At 34.6% G+C, this 14,957-nt stretch overlaps 1 protein-coding gene across 2 annotated transcripts in view; it reads left to right on the forward strand.

The window, feature by feature from the left end:
* LOC150100146 (E3 ubiquitin-protein ligase HECW2-like) overlaps positions 1-14,957 on the forward strand; it is a 708,695-nt gene that overhangs the window by 62,924 nt on the left and 630,814 nt on the right. For both annotated transcript variants that reach the window (XM_090402900.1, XM_090402899.1), the window contains exon 3: positions 846-947. The gene's annotated coding sequence lies outside the window, so the exon portion shown is untranslated. The remainder of the gene's footprint in view (positions 1-845; positions 948-14,957) is intronic.

Here is a 14,957-nt window from a genome sequence, read left to right on the forward strand (position 1 = left end):
AGCATAGTTTGCATATGAAATATATCAGATAATGTGGGCCTGGCTTCCACTAATGTGATCTCAGTAAAGGTTGAAACTGGTCTGGTAGTGGCTCTTCCCATAACATATTATTATACACATCCAAAAGGATGTGTGCTTTGCATTATGGAATACTACAGCAGTTAATGTCAAGTCATTAGCTTCTATATATAGAAATAGTCTAGTTGTGAATATATTTTATTCACAAATTTTGCTTACATTTGGTTAAAGGATTAAAAAAAAGAATATAATTTCTTGGCAAGTTTAATTTATAATCAAGTAACAATTAATTTTATTGAAGTTAAAAAAAAATCACAAATTACCTATTTAAAATGAGAACGAATGCATTTTTTGTACCATATCATAGTTGTGTTGATGTTGAAGTGCTTCATATAAATCATTCACTTGAAATTGAATGATGTTTTATTTATTTCAGTTTTTAATATATAAATCAGAAATATATGAATATATAGGAAAATCTTTCAATAACAGTTTTTGAAGTGTTCTTTTTAAGTTATTAGGTACAAGTATTTAATTCAACTTAAAGTTTTTTTTTTGTTTCTTTTTTCCCCTTTTTCTTTTTGTCCTTTTTTTTTAATAAAATTGTGTGAGGTGGAAGTTAATAAAGCCATTGAGTTAGCCAGTATTTTTAAGAAAAATAATATTGATTCAATTTTATTTGCTGTAATTATAAAATTACTTATTGAATAATGCTGTATTGTATATGAAATATTTATAATGATACAACAGTACTTGAGAAAAATAAACCCAGCTTTTATACATGGTGTGTGTGTGCTTATATATATAATTTCAATATTGTTTTGCAGATATAAAATGCAGACTTGCAATGCAAGAGCATCACAAGAACATTGTGAGCTGTTGGTCCTTTGCTTACAGATAAAGAGACATTTGATGCATGTAGAATTCAGGTAATGTATATGTAATGATTTTTTATTTCCTATTTGTAGCAGAGATACCATAAAAATCATGGGTTATTCAAATATTTTCATAAGTTTCAGCTTTCTATTTTTTGTAAATTTATTAATATACATTTATTATCCATGTTGAATTAAACTATATAGCATGGTTGGCTGTTTTTTTAAGTAAAAAGTATTCAAAAAGTGCTCTTCAAAATTACATTATATTGTCAAAATAACAGATACTAATGTTCAAGCTGTATTATCATTCTAAAGCAGTGGACTTGGGACAGAAGCTAATTACATTAATTCATTATGAAAGCAGACTTGAGATGTGTTACTCATTGAATTAAGCTAAAAGCAAGCAGTAACTAATATTTAAGCCTTTTTTTTCGCTAATTGAAATTATTCATAACTTACTATTGTTATTTTATCCTGGATTAGATGCTATTTGCAATAGTAGGAAAATTCATTGGCAGGAAAAAGTGGGGAAACTCATTTTTTATCGTTAATGAGCAAAACTGTATTCGACTTTTAGTAGTAGTGTTGGGTTGAGGAGATTTTTTTATTTTCTTTATTTTTTTTTATGTGACTCCTATCCACAAAGGTTGTAAACCTATAGTACAGTAGTGAACAAATTAATTCTAACAAGCTGAATTTTCATCAAGTTTTAGGTTTTGGTTTCAGTTCACAATAATTTTGGTTTTGGTTTACTATTTTCTGTTTTGGTTTTAGTTCACTATTTTGGTTGTGTTAAATTCTGAATGAAAGAGAAATTATTCCATAATTATTTCATTAGGATTTAACAAGTAACAACATTCCCAGAGCTAATAATTGTGCATCAGAGAACAGAAAACTAATTGTAAATTACCAATAACGGTTATAACTTAAGTATTTTTCTTTATCCTTTACTCTTGTTGGTCATTGTTAAATTTACCAGAAGTTAAAAATATGTGAGCCTTGTTAATGTGTAAGTATCTGAGTCATATTGCAAGCAAGATAATCGGATTAAGCATTGAAGACCTGAGGCGAACACGTGCACCAGAGTCGAGTTGCACGTGGAAGTTTCCGGCGTAGCATGCTGGGTGAAGTGACAGCACTGGGTGCTGGAGAAGTTAGGTGACAAGAGCAAAAAAGGAGAAGAACGTGACGTAGGAAGAAAAACATCGTGCCTCGGATTTATAAGGCTTGGTAGCACCAGCTCGTGGCTTTTTTTCTTCGTTCTACGGATTGGAGTTTCGGAATTCCTGAGGAAGGTTGCAGGAGCATGCGGACATGTCGTTGGGCAGCCCACCGGTCAAGCAGTAGTTCAGCAAGTACAGACCTCGGCCCTGTGGAAGGTACAGCGCAGACCGACAAGTTATGCTAAACCACTTGATCCGATAGCGGCAAGCTAGAGTAGCTTACTTCGAAGCAGGAGAATCGTGTCCAAGCCCACCAGTTGATCCTTTCAGATGAAATTAAGCAGACGCATGGTCAATGAGACGAAAGCAGTCCAGAGACAAATGAAAAGAAGGCTAAGTATTTCTATGGTCCCTGGCAATGTAAAATTTTGTTCTATTATGTATTTGTACTAAGAGGGATAATCCGTGTTCGTGCAAGGAACTTTCTAGTTATTCAAGTTACATTAAATGAAAGGACTCTAGGGCTTAAAAAAGGAGAAAAAGGGGAACTGTATGTTCTAAGAAAGAAGGATTGTGTAAGAATATGTTAATATACTCAGTCTGTTAATTCATTAGTCTCTAGAAATGTTGATTACTGATTGGAATGCTTAGCTACTAGTTTAAGCTCTAATCTTGTTTCAATTGAGATTTTGAGGCATGCTATAAAATGTTGAGAGAGTTTGTATCACTTAATTAATTGAACTCAATCTGAAGAATAGTTGTGATTCTAAGCTAGTAATTGTTGTTATCTGTAATATATCTGATTCGATGAATAAGTGTCTTTCTTTTTTATTAATCTAACAACTTGCCTGATTTTGATCTCTTTGCACTGCTCATAAACATCATAACCAATGCTGGAGTTATAACATAGGAGTAGCTACAACTGCAATGAAAAGTAGGTTTTGTAAGATTTAAGTACTTAACGAACTTATCAAGGAATTAGTTTCAAGTGTACAATTCTGAATGTTAATTCTCTGATTATTGAGCGAGTTATTCTCTTGTCTAGAATTTAGGATGCCGCAGCATCATAATCTAAATTTTTCCTAAATCTGAAAAGGGATTAGTACCAGAAACAAAACAAAGGAATTGGCGCTACCCAAAGGCAATCCCTTTGTCTTCCATACTTTGCACACTCTTCATTGGATTAATTGGCAGCCTAGAATTGAAAGTGCGGTTGCATGCAAATACTAACGTTAATATAAACAAGTAGAAATATATATAAAAATAGGAGTACGAAAATATTACAGTTGAGTGCTGCATGTTTTAACTGTCTATACGATATTTATTAATAGTATTGTGCATTTTTAATAGTGTAAACAAGTTGATATTAGTAGTGTTTTATTTATTTTGTGTAGCTATAAAATGGATACATCTCCAAGAAAGCATTCAAAACTATGTAAACATTTTCTGCACACATCCATGACTCAAAGAAAATTGCCAGTGAGTGTGGTGTTGGTTTGGATACTGCTAATGCGATTTTAAAGAGATTTAGGGAGACAGGTAGGTACCTACCTACCTGTCTCCCTAAATCTTTTTTTGCTCACATTTTCCTTCTCCCGATGATAGAGAAGGAAAATGTGAGCGAAAAAGGAAAACTACACTTAAGATTGTTTACTAGTTAAGAAAAGCAAAATGAATCCAAGATTGTCTGCTGTAGACTTAAATAGAGACTTGCAACTAGTGGGATTAATATTTCTGACATGACAGCCTGCTGGAAGCAGGGAGGACTGCCCACAGACCAAAAAAAAGAAACAACTGTTGATGAAGGCTGTGCAGAAAAAGAGGCTCCAGTGGGCAAAAGTGTACAAAGATTGGACTGTTGAGAAGTGGAAGAAGAAGATTATTTTCTCAGACGAGAGCTATTTTTTTGTCCAAGGAGAGCATGTACCCTATGTTTGCATATCAGCGGCTGACTTCTTCCCGCCCACCTTCAACAAGCTCCTAAAACACCTGGCTAAATAAAATATTCTGGAGTTTTACACATGACAGTCCAGAATCACCTGTGCCTGTTGACAGTATGATGAAAAGTGACCAATACACAAAAATATTGAAGGAAAGTGTGGTCCCACAGATCCAGAAAGACAAAACTCATCCTCTAACAAGCTCTTGTTTTATGCCACACTTCAAAAAAAAAAAAAAAAAGTGAAAGAGTTCCTCAAAAATCACAACATCCAGTTTGCTTCAGTGGCCAGGTAACTCTCCTGACATTAACCCAGTAGAAAATTTGTGGGCCATTTGAAAATTAAATGTGATACTAAGGATAATAACGTAATACAATCCATTATAAAAGTATGATTTTGAGATGCAGAAATAAGAAAAATGTGTCATGTTGGTAGAGTTCATGCCTAAGTGAATTAATGAACTTATTAGGAACAGAGAAGCACATAAATTATTAGGTAAAGTTGGAGTTTAATTTATTGCTCATTTTCTTGTGAAATTAAAATTTTTCTTTAAAATGTGAATGTTTGGATTAATTTGTTCACTACTGTAAATTAGTGCCGTGGCATGCTGATTTTTTTTATTTATTTATATTTATTTCTTGTATATTTTTTACATGATCTGGAAATGCTCCTTTAGAGACCAAACATAGCATTTTTAAGACACTTCAGATCTCCAGTAATTGCTTCAACATTTTTATTTAGTTTTTATGTGAGTCACACCTAAAGAAGGTTGTGAATCTATTTTTCTGCATTACTACTATAGGTGGAGACTAAAGCTTAAATAATCCTTTTATTGTTTTTAATCATATTTTAATACTCTGGCCAACCAATATATATATATGTATTGAATAGTTGAATTGAGTATAATTGAATTGAGTATTGAGTTGAATATATATTGAATCTGTGTGTGTGTGTGTGTGTGTGTGTGTGTGTGTGTGTGTGTGTGTGTGTGTGTATAGTATGGTGGGGGGGAAAAGAGTACTTGAATAACTATAATGATATATGTTATGGAGTAAATAAGTTAATTAACAAAGAAATATATGTTCACACATGATGATATGTACATCCACAACCATCAGTCGAATCTTGGTCAAATAAAGCATTAACGACAGTAGATTACATGCTTGAAATGGACACCTTGTCTTTCAAGACCGGTTTCGAAGTATCATAACCAAGATTCTCTGTCATCTTGGAGAACACGGATTGGAACATCTGCTGGCCATATCCCTTAGTTCAGCGTTTCCTAAATGGTGGGTCACGACCTGGCACCGGATCATGAAAGCTAAATGCATGGTTGCCTAAAAAAACTCTCGAAAACCTAAGTGTTTCGTTTTTGGGTTTTATTTTTTTCATTTTTTTTCAGCTCTAAAATTTTTTCATTTTTTTCAGCTCTAAAATACAAGTAAATAGTGTTTAATCAGGACTAACGAATAAATAATTTAATAGAGACGAAAAACGCGCTCTGTCCGTGTCGCCATTTCACAGTCTCTTTGTTTGTGGTAAAGTAGCTCAACTAATGGCCAGGCTGCTGGGTGGCAACCGTGCCACCAGCCAAATCATTTGGCAGTCTGGCGTTTATTTTACTCGCCTGCCACGTTAAACATCGAGAGAGGGCGTATTTTTTTTGTATTTATTCATTACGTGTATTTTGCCTCCAAACCTGAAGTTAACAAACAACAGAATCACACACTTCTCATTAATAAACTACTTGGCTTTAGTTTAATTTCTTTGTATTTTTATAAGAGTAAATGCTTCTTTATTATAATAATAATAAATGAAAACTCTGTGAACATTCAAATCTGTTTTATTTTACCTATTGGCCATAAAAATTTTAGTGGGTCATGAAGATGAAGTATTAAAATAACAAGGCCACAGAAAAAAAAATGTTTGGGAAACCTTGCCTTAGTTCATCAAGGTTTGAAGGCAGCTCATGTTGGAATACCCATTTTTTCAACATATTCCAAATTAAGGCATGAAGTGATATGAGATCAGGAGAACATGAAGGGTATGTGAATTCTGTGAAGCTCGAAATGAGTCTCCTGGGAAGTGTTCTGATAGAACTACATGATATGTGACAGGTTGCTCTGTCCTGGGACATGCTTATGTAAACGATGAACAAACACAATAATAAACTTCTTTTCTTCCAACACCAACATCATTGCTACAGCGAAATGTAAAGACAAAAGCTCTACACATGATCTTCTGTTAATGTGCATGCAGTCAAATGGCATATCTCATTGCATGTGTACTGAAGAAGGTATCAAAGTTCAGTACTGTTTTTTTTATGCCATACCGTATATTGAATATTGATATGCAATATTATGGGTTTATGCAGAACTACAATGCTGACGATTCTGACAAACTTAGGCGGCAACTTGGAGCAGTGCCATGACGCAAGAAACTATTTGGAATGAATGTCATTAATGCATTGGGAAGCATTCGAGAATTGTTTGAGCGAGGCAGCATCAGAATGCATACCCAGGTCAGGAGGATAAACTGAGTAGCTATTAAGTGGATGACTAGCTATATAAAGCAGGAGCTACAGAAAAAGAAAGCATTTTGGAAGGAATATAAACAAGGTGATCAGAATGCCCATGAGCAATATAAGGCACAAGCAAGAAGGATAACTAATATGGTAAGGAAGGAAGGCTACATCAGATTTTGAGTGAAAATTAGCTAAGGTAATTTTCATCCAAAGTAAATAAAAAAAAATTTTTTTTGCCATGTAGCAAGTTAGAGAAAGAATGATTATGGAAAGATAACTTTGCTCAGTGCTGATGGTAGGGAAGTTGACAGAAGCAGAAGAAATAGTTCAGTTATTAAGTGATCACTTTACAAAGATATATCATCCATTAATAGTGTGTGTATATATATATATGTATATATATATATATGTTAGTGACTAATGTTAGCATTGAGGTAGATGAACTGTAGATACTCAGGATATTGAAAAATATCAATGTGAATACAGCAATGTGCCTGGATGGTATGTGAGCACGTGTGATACGAGAATATGCAAGTGAACTGATAGTGACTCTGATGTGTTTAATCTAAGTCTCAACTCTGGAAAGGTTCCAAGGAAATGGAAAGAGGATAAGATAGTTTCACTACATAAAGGTGGCTCCAAGATGGAAGTAGCAAATTACAGACTAATTAATATCTCTGGAGCGGTGGTTAAAATATTGGAAAAGTTGGTTTAAAGTAAAATTCAGGAATGGGTGGATAGGAATATGATACTCCATAGGGGGCAACATGGTTTTGTGAAAGGTAGGTCCTGCCTCAGTAATTTATTCACATTTATAATAAGGTGACAACAGAATTGGATAAAGGAAATGGCTACACCACAGTACTGCTGGACTTTTTTTTGCAAATGCATTTGATAGAATACTGCATAGAAAACTATTACATAAGTTGGAGCAGATGGAAATGGATATGAGGCTGGTGACATGGATGGAATGGAGGGTGGCTGATAGGTGGTGTATGGTGAAGTGGAATCACGGCAAATGAGGGCATCTAGTAGAGTGCTCCAGGGCTCTGTACTAGGACTATTCTTTAATTTGTACATTAATGATATAGTGCAGCATTTCCCAGATTTTTCCTATGACAGACCACTTCACAAATCCTGAAACTTTAACAGAACACCTTGGTTATTTTGTAATGTATTAATAATTATGGCATAATCATAAAGAGTATTAGTACACTTATGTATACGATATGACATGTTGACAAATAGAAAATTACAATTAAATCAGTTATCAATCATTGGACTAATGAAATCTTGTAGCATATTGTAGTTTCCTCAAGTTTCAACATCATTAAATTAATTTGTGCTGATTTTCATTGACATATCCCATTCTGATCACCAAAAATGTATAATATTATTATAAGTACTTACGAGTGAATGCAGACTTTTTCTCCTGTGTGCTGTAGTTTTCCCCTCCTTTTGTACATCCTGGAGATTGCTTTGTAGACTGGAGGTGGATGAATCAATATTTGTTGCGTCACAAACACCTTCAATAAGAGATTTCTTAACACCAAAATTAAACAAAGTCCCTTGTCTCTTATTCATATTAAAATTTAAATCTGCAGGCCTATTACTTTTAAAAAAATCACGACACTCCGGTTTTGAAACAAGCACTTGCACACTACACTACGAACTTGCGAAGAAAGTATTCAGTATTACTAGATTTGAGAACTGGATACAGACTACCTTGATCTTCAATTTCAGTGGAAAAATTTTCTTTATACTTCCTTGCTGATTGGTCACTAACATTTGCAACACAGATGTTATTTTGTTCAGTTTTGAGAATAGAGGATACCCCACCCATTGTTGTTATCAGCTTGCAGGCAATTTTTATGACCGGTCATAAAAATGCAGGCAATTTTTATGACTGGTCAGTGGTATTCCTTTTCCCGAATGTTGAAAGATTTTGATGCGGGAAAATTAACAATTATTCATGAATACTTACATGTTTAAAATACATGGCTTGGTCACTGACATCACGGAACACTTGTTCACTTTCCACGGAACACAATTTGGGAAACCCTGATATAGTGTAAGATTTGAAGGGGAATATTCAGTTGTTTGCCGATAATGCAAAACTAGAGAAGGCAATAGTTGATAAAGGTGATCTAGATATGTTACAGGATGATTTAAATAAATTGGCAGTGTGGACAAAAGACAGTGTTGTAAAATGTTACATAGTGCACTTCTGGATGAAAAGATTACATACTTTGTATCACATTGATGGTACTAGTTTACAGGAAATTGATGGTGCTAGGAATCTAGGGGTGATGGTGATAGAGATTCAGAGGACATGTTGCAAGGGTTGGCAAAATAGATCAGAGGATTACTTAGATGTTGAAGAACACATTGATAAGTAAAGATAGAGAGGCTATTATCCCTCTATAAGGCTGTGATTTGTCCACATGTTCACTACTATGCACAGATTCAGTAACCTGTGTTTCTTGTGGTGGAGAGGATTCAGAGATGAGTTAACGAGCTGATGACAAATCTGTTGAAGTTCTCTATGAGGATAGATTGAGGGTGTGTAGGTTGCAGAGTGTAGCTGACAGGTGGAAGAGAGGAATCAGGGTCGCCCCTAGGAATTTTGCCGCCCCGTGCAGTAGCATATTTTGCCACCCCTTCCTCCTTATTTTACGTATAGTTTATGCCAAATTTGCCGCCCCAAAAAAACTTGCTGTCCTATGCAAATGCACGTCTTGCACCATCAGTTGAGCTGACCCTGGAGGGAATATTATAGAAACTCATAAGTTACTAAAGGGATTCTATAAGATTGACACAAAAGAACTTTTTCTATACATGGGGAACAGGGGAAACAAGTGTGTCACACTTAGAAGTTGTCTAAGAGTGTGATTAGAAGGGTGTGTGAACTATTTTCTTTACTTGGAGAGTGGTGAATCTCCTTAAACCTATTCATCTTAACAGTGAATAGGTTTAAGGAGATGTATGATAGGTATTGTGTTAATGGATAGAGTTTGTGCCTGCAATGAGTCTTTGACTCCTTTCATTACTCATATAAATAATAATTATTATTATAATTAATAAAGCAATAAAACTGATTTAGAAATAAGTCCGTTTAATAAAAATCAATACTTTCCTCATTCACTGAAAGTCTTTTTAGCAATCTCTAATACAGGTTATAGATGCCTGTATGCTCTGGAGCAATCCCTGAAGTTTTTTGTGGAACCATAGGGGCTCATAGAATACAGTTTAAGAAATGAAATGCTGATAAAATATTCCCCAAGGACTGCAACTTCCAGCTTTTGAAAATTGATATCAACAGATTACTTTGCTCTTGACCTTAGCTCACTGCTGCATTTAATTGCTTTTGTGTGTGGGAATTATATTAAAAAAAAGGGGGGTGGCAACAAACAGAATATACCAAAGAAATGTGAGGTTGACTTGTTTGAAGAGGCGAGCATACCATTAGCCCATTAATAACTCATACTGTAAGTATTATTATTACGTGACACCAAGGAGTCTGAAGAGTCATCACAAGAGGGCTCTCTACTTTGCTACATATATCTCGCTGTCTCCCCTACTATTTAATTCTCATACTGTACACAACTACTATCAACGGCATCTACTGCCCATCACCACCACAACAGTGTTTTTTGCCTGTAAATTGCTTGTGTTCTGATGGCTGATTTGCCTGCATGTAGGGTGAAAAACCCGAGTTTCCGGGAGAAAAACCCTGCTACTTCTGTATGAGTTGAGGCTAACTCACCTTCAATTGAAAAAGGCCATATAAAGATTCCCCTTGTCACAACGAGAATCAAACTAGGGCCTTTTCCAATTGAAGGGCATGAGTACCATTGTTCTTCCAATTACGCCACAGAGGCTTCAAAGTCAAGCAACTAACCAGTTTAAATCTGGAACAGATTTAAAATAAATCCAAAACACATGCTACTTTAAATCAAGAAGTCAGTATTCTCTTTAGCATGTATAACATACATACTATAATTACTATTATATGTACTCTCAAACTTTCCAACCATAAGTTGCAAAATATTAATTGTATCAACACTCCAAGATCTCCTTACCAACTAGTATATTACTGTTATATCTCCTTTCTTCTGTTTATTTTTCAACTTAGAAGTCCTTCAATTTATTCCTTGTACTCCCAATTCTATAGGTAAAATATTGTCTAGTTTAGCCACTACTGGATCTTTTTAGATCCATCCAGGGCCGTTCCGTTGATTTGCGCTGCCTGGGTGCAAATTTTTGTGTCCCCCCCTTTCCATTAAAAATTACAAGATCCCGAAGTACAATAACACGTTATGAATCATTTTATTATACTGCACATTAAGATGAATGTACAAGCAGCCCTCGGTTTACGACGGTTCAGTTTACTCCAATTCGCAATAACGGCAGATGCCTGTGTGTGCTTTCTTACTGTAGTTTGGTCTGACTGAGAAACGATGCTAGTAGGCACTCTAGTGTTTGAGTTTTTACCGAGCTACTATGACGTATATGTATCAAACCTAGTTTTACTGTTTAATCTACCTAATTGTTCTATTTAATTTTTTTTACATGTATGCGTATTTAAATTGATAAAGTACGTAATTACATACCATGTCTGATAAAAGAAATGCGGAAAAGTTAGCAGAACTTGGTGTTAAGAAGGCGCAGAAATCAATGACACCTCTATCTTCTTTTCAAGTGTCATTGATTTGAAGATGGGCAGACACATGGTAATTTCTGTAGAAGTATGAACTTGCCTCCATCGACTGTTACTAATTATGAAAAATGCAGATAGAATAAAACAGTCTGCATAACAATCTATGGCATTACTAAATGCAAAACATGTAAGTTATAGCAGGGGTAAACTTCATGAAAAAATGAAAAAATTATTATCATTATGGGTGGGTGACTTGAATCAGAAAAACATTCCTTTGATGCAGGGCTGTTATAACTGAGAAAGCAAAAACAATTTTTGAGGATCTTAAAAAGATCCTCAAAAATTGTTTTTAGGAAATATTTTTAGAAATATTTTTAGGAAGCAAAGGTTGGTTCATGAGATTTAAGTCTTGAAGTAAGTGCCATAGTTTCAAATTATGTGGTGAGGTGGCAAGTGCAGAAGTTGCGGCAGCGGCTGTAGAACAAGAAAGTTATCCTCCTGATCTAGTTTTTTAAGGTTGATGAGACTGGGCTCTACTGGAAAAAATTTCCATCACGCACCTTCATTTCCTATGAAGAATGTTCCGCTCCAAGTTTTAAAGCTACAAAAGATAGACTTGTACTTTTGCAAATGTCTCCGGAACTTTGACGCTTAAAACAATGTTGGTGTACCATTCACAGACACCATGCGCCTTCAAGGGTCTAAAAGCCATGCTGGCAGTCTATTGGAAATGGAACAAGAAAGCTTGGGTTACACAAGCCCTTTTTATAGATTAGTACACAAATTAATTTTGTCCTACACATGCTTCACTTCTGTAAAGAAAATGATTTGAAAGCCAAGGCATTGCTTCTCTTGGATAATGCCCCTGGACATCCTCAAAACTTTGAAGTAACAACACCATTGGATGTCAAGGTTGTTTACATGCCCCCAAACACAACATTGCTTTTGCAACCGATGGATCAGGGGATTATATCAATCTTCAAAGCCTATTACCTCCGTATAACATTTATGGAAATGGTAAGAGTCTTGGACACTTCAGAAAAAACTATTAAAGACTATTGGTGGTCATTTGATATTTGAAGGGCATTAACAACACCAAGGCAGCTTGGAATGAAGTGTCAGCAAAGTGTTTAAAAGGAGCATGGCGAAAACTTCTTCCACCATTTATGTACAACTTTGAGGAATTAGAGCAAGAAGAGAATGTTATTGAAGATGTTACCAAGCTTGTGCGAGAGGTGAGATTGGACGATATTACAGCTGAAGATGTGACAGAAGTCTTGGAGAGCCATGATAAACTGCTTTCCAATGAAGACTTAAAAGTATTAGCCAAACAATTAAGTTAGCATCCAAAGGAGGAGAATGAAAATGAAGAAAGTCCTCTGAGAGATATAAAACAGCCGATTTACAGCGTATACTTGCAAGCATAGAAACATTGACTGATGAACTCTGCGAAATGGACCACGATTGGAAACGGAGTGTGAATGTAAAAAGGAGTGTAATTGCATCTATTCAAACTTACACTGAACTCCTTAAAGAAAGAAAATGAAAATCTAGGCAGTTAACACTGGATACTTTTTTCAAAAAAAATGCAGGTGATCCAAAACCAAGAACTTCAACATAGAAATATGTAATATCTTTTTGAAGCTTCATATTTTTTGTATATAATTTTGTTTTGTTTTCGTTATTAATAATTTTATTTTAACAAATATATATGTATGTATTATCAGATCTTTAAATATAATAATGTTACACATACTTCATGTGCATATATTTTGACTGCATGGAACATAACTTTGTACCACCCATCTCTTGTTTTGGTCCCTCTAGTCAAGTTCTGAAATGTTTCCCTTCCATCTATCCTATAAAACCCTTTTCAAGGGTTTTATAGGATAGATGGAAAGGAAATATTTGATAAATGGCAGGTTTTATTTTTCAAGTTTAAAGGGTTTTTCAAAGTATTTTAAAGTTAAAACTACAGTGATCACTCTCACCAATTAGGGACATAATACTCATGATATAGACTGTCTCAGGCACTATTACTAGATGCATTCCGAATCTTATCCATCACATGCTACATAAAGTAGTTAACCCTCAGTAATTTAGTAAATTTTCTTCCCCTTGTTTTGCATTTTTCTTCTTGCTGCAGTCTTTTTAACCTTATAATTGAAATTATCCATAATAATAGTTCTTGTATCCATAAGTTTATCTGTCTATGCAGTTCACAGCACTCTTCAGAAGATCCTATTCCGTAGCAGTACTTAGTTATGTGTTTTGTCCTGTTAACCTCTGCCTCACCCCAGACAGCCTCAAACTTGTTGCCTATCTCAGTGCTTCCCAAACTTCTGGATGTCAGGGCCCCCTTTGCAAAAATTAAAATATTTCACGGCCCCCCTCGAAAAAAAATCGTAATAGAGAGATATATTATTATAATATTTATTGTATTTATATTCAATACAAAACATACACAGCAAATATTGCAAAAATCAAATGCATATATTACATTTTTTGCCTCTTACCGTTTGGTTCTGAAGACGATGCAGGCTGTTCTGGTAAAATATGAAATACTGTCCTTTTTTTTGAGTCTGTTTCTGCTTCTTCTGATTGTTCGGCGGAATTTTTTTTAAATTTTTTATCAGCCACTTATCCATTTCAGGGTTAAATTTTTTAACGTAGAATAGATCAAATAATATCACCACTTACCGATACTGGCACACCACAGACTGATAACATGAAATTAGTGAATATTACCTGAATAAGGGAATCCCCGGACCAGGAACATTTTTCTCTTTTGTGACTTTTCTCCCTTTAAGGTAATTAAGCCTGACGCGAAACAGACAGCAAAGGCAGGTTATTAAAATGTGCATATGATTGGTGCGGTTCTTTTGTTAATACAAAAGATCACACAACCGAAAGATAAAAGCATAGCTGACAATTGAGTTGAAATGCTAACTCTCTTCAACCGAATTCCATATGTGAAACTGCCATAACATTCATTATATATATATATATATATATATTACTTAGTTTTAACACTTTTACGAATTTTAACATGTTCGGTTGAATTTTATTGCTGCCTTGGGAAATCGAACTCACACACATCTAATTAATAACAATAGTTTTTAGTTAGATACTGTGCATACCCATGCAACATATGGTTTTGTTTCAGTCTATACAGCATAGTTTCTGTATGAGGGGACATGTGATTCATTAATTAGTGTGTTTTTATCCCAGTTGTCTCTAATTGCACTATTTGTTGAGAAATATATTACACAGACTCCTCATACCTTATTCACTGGCATAATAAAAGTACTTGTTTTTATTGCCTCTGCAGTATAGTATCTGTTAGGAAGGGTGTGTTGTTTGCCACTGCAAGCGAGTTACTATCTCCCCACACGAACTTGTTTAAGCTTTTTTTCATGTGTGAAGTATATGCGAAACTTTTATTGGTAACAGAAAACTAGCTCGGATGACAGTGATAATATAAAACGAGTTTTGATACGTATATAAAGTCAATATCAACAGTCCCTGATTACGAATGCGTGATGAAAGGGACAGGAAGATTTGGAGCTTCCCTGGAGAGCATTCGAAGTAAATACAATAAACCACTGCTTTGAAATGAAACACACGAATAAGCAATATTTACTAATATTCATTAAGTGCAGAAATAAGCAGGAAGCAAAGTTAGTGAACCAACACCAATGTGTGAATTTTTCCATTAAAATATAAAAAATAACAAAAAAGAAATAATAAATAATAAAAGTTAAATACGTTTCT

This window comes from Typopeltis vanoorti, chromosome 13, assembly GCF_054136105.1.
Source record: "Typopeltis vanoorti isolate ZY-2024b chromosome 13, IOZ_Tvanoo_1.0, whole genome shotgun sequence".
NCBI lineage: Eukaryota > Metazoa > Arthropoda > Arachnida > Uropygi > Thelyphonidae > Typopeltis > Typopeltis vanoorti.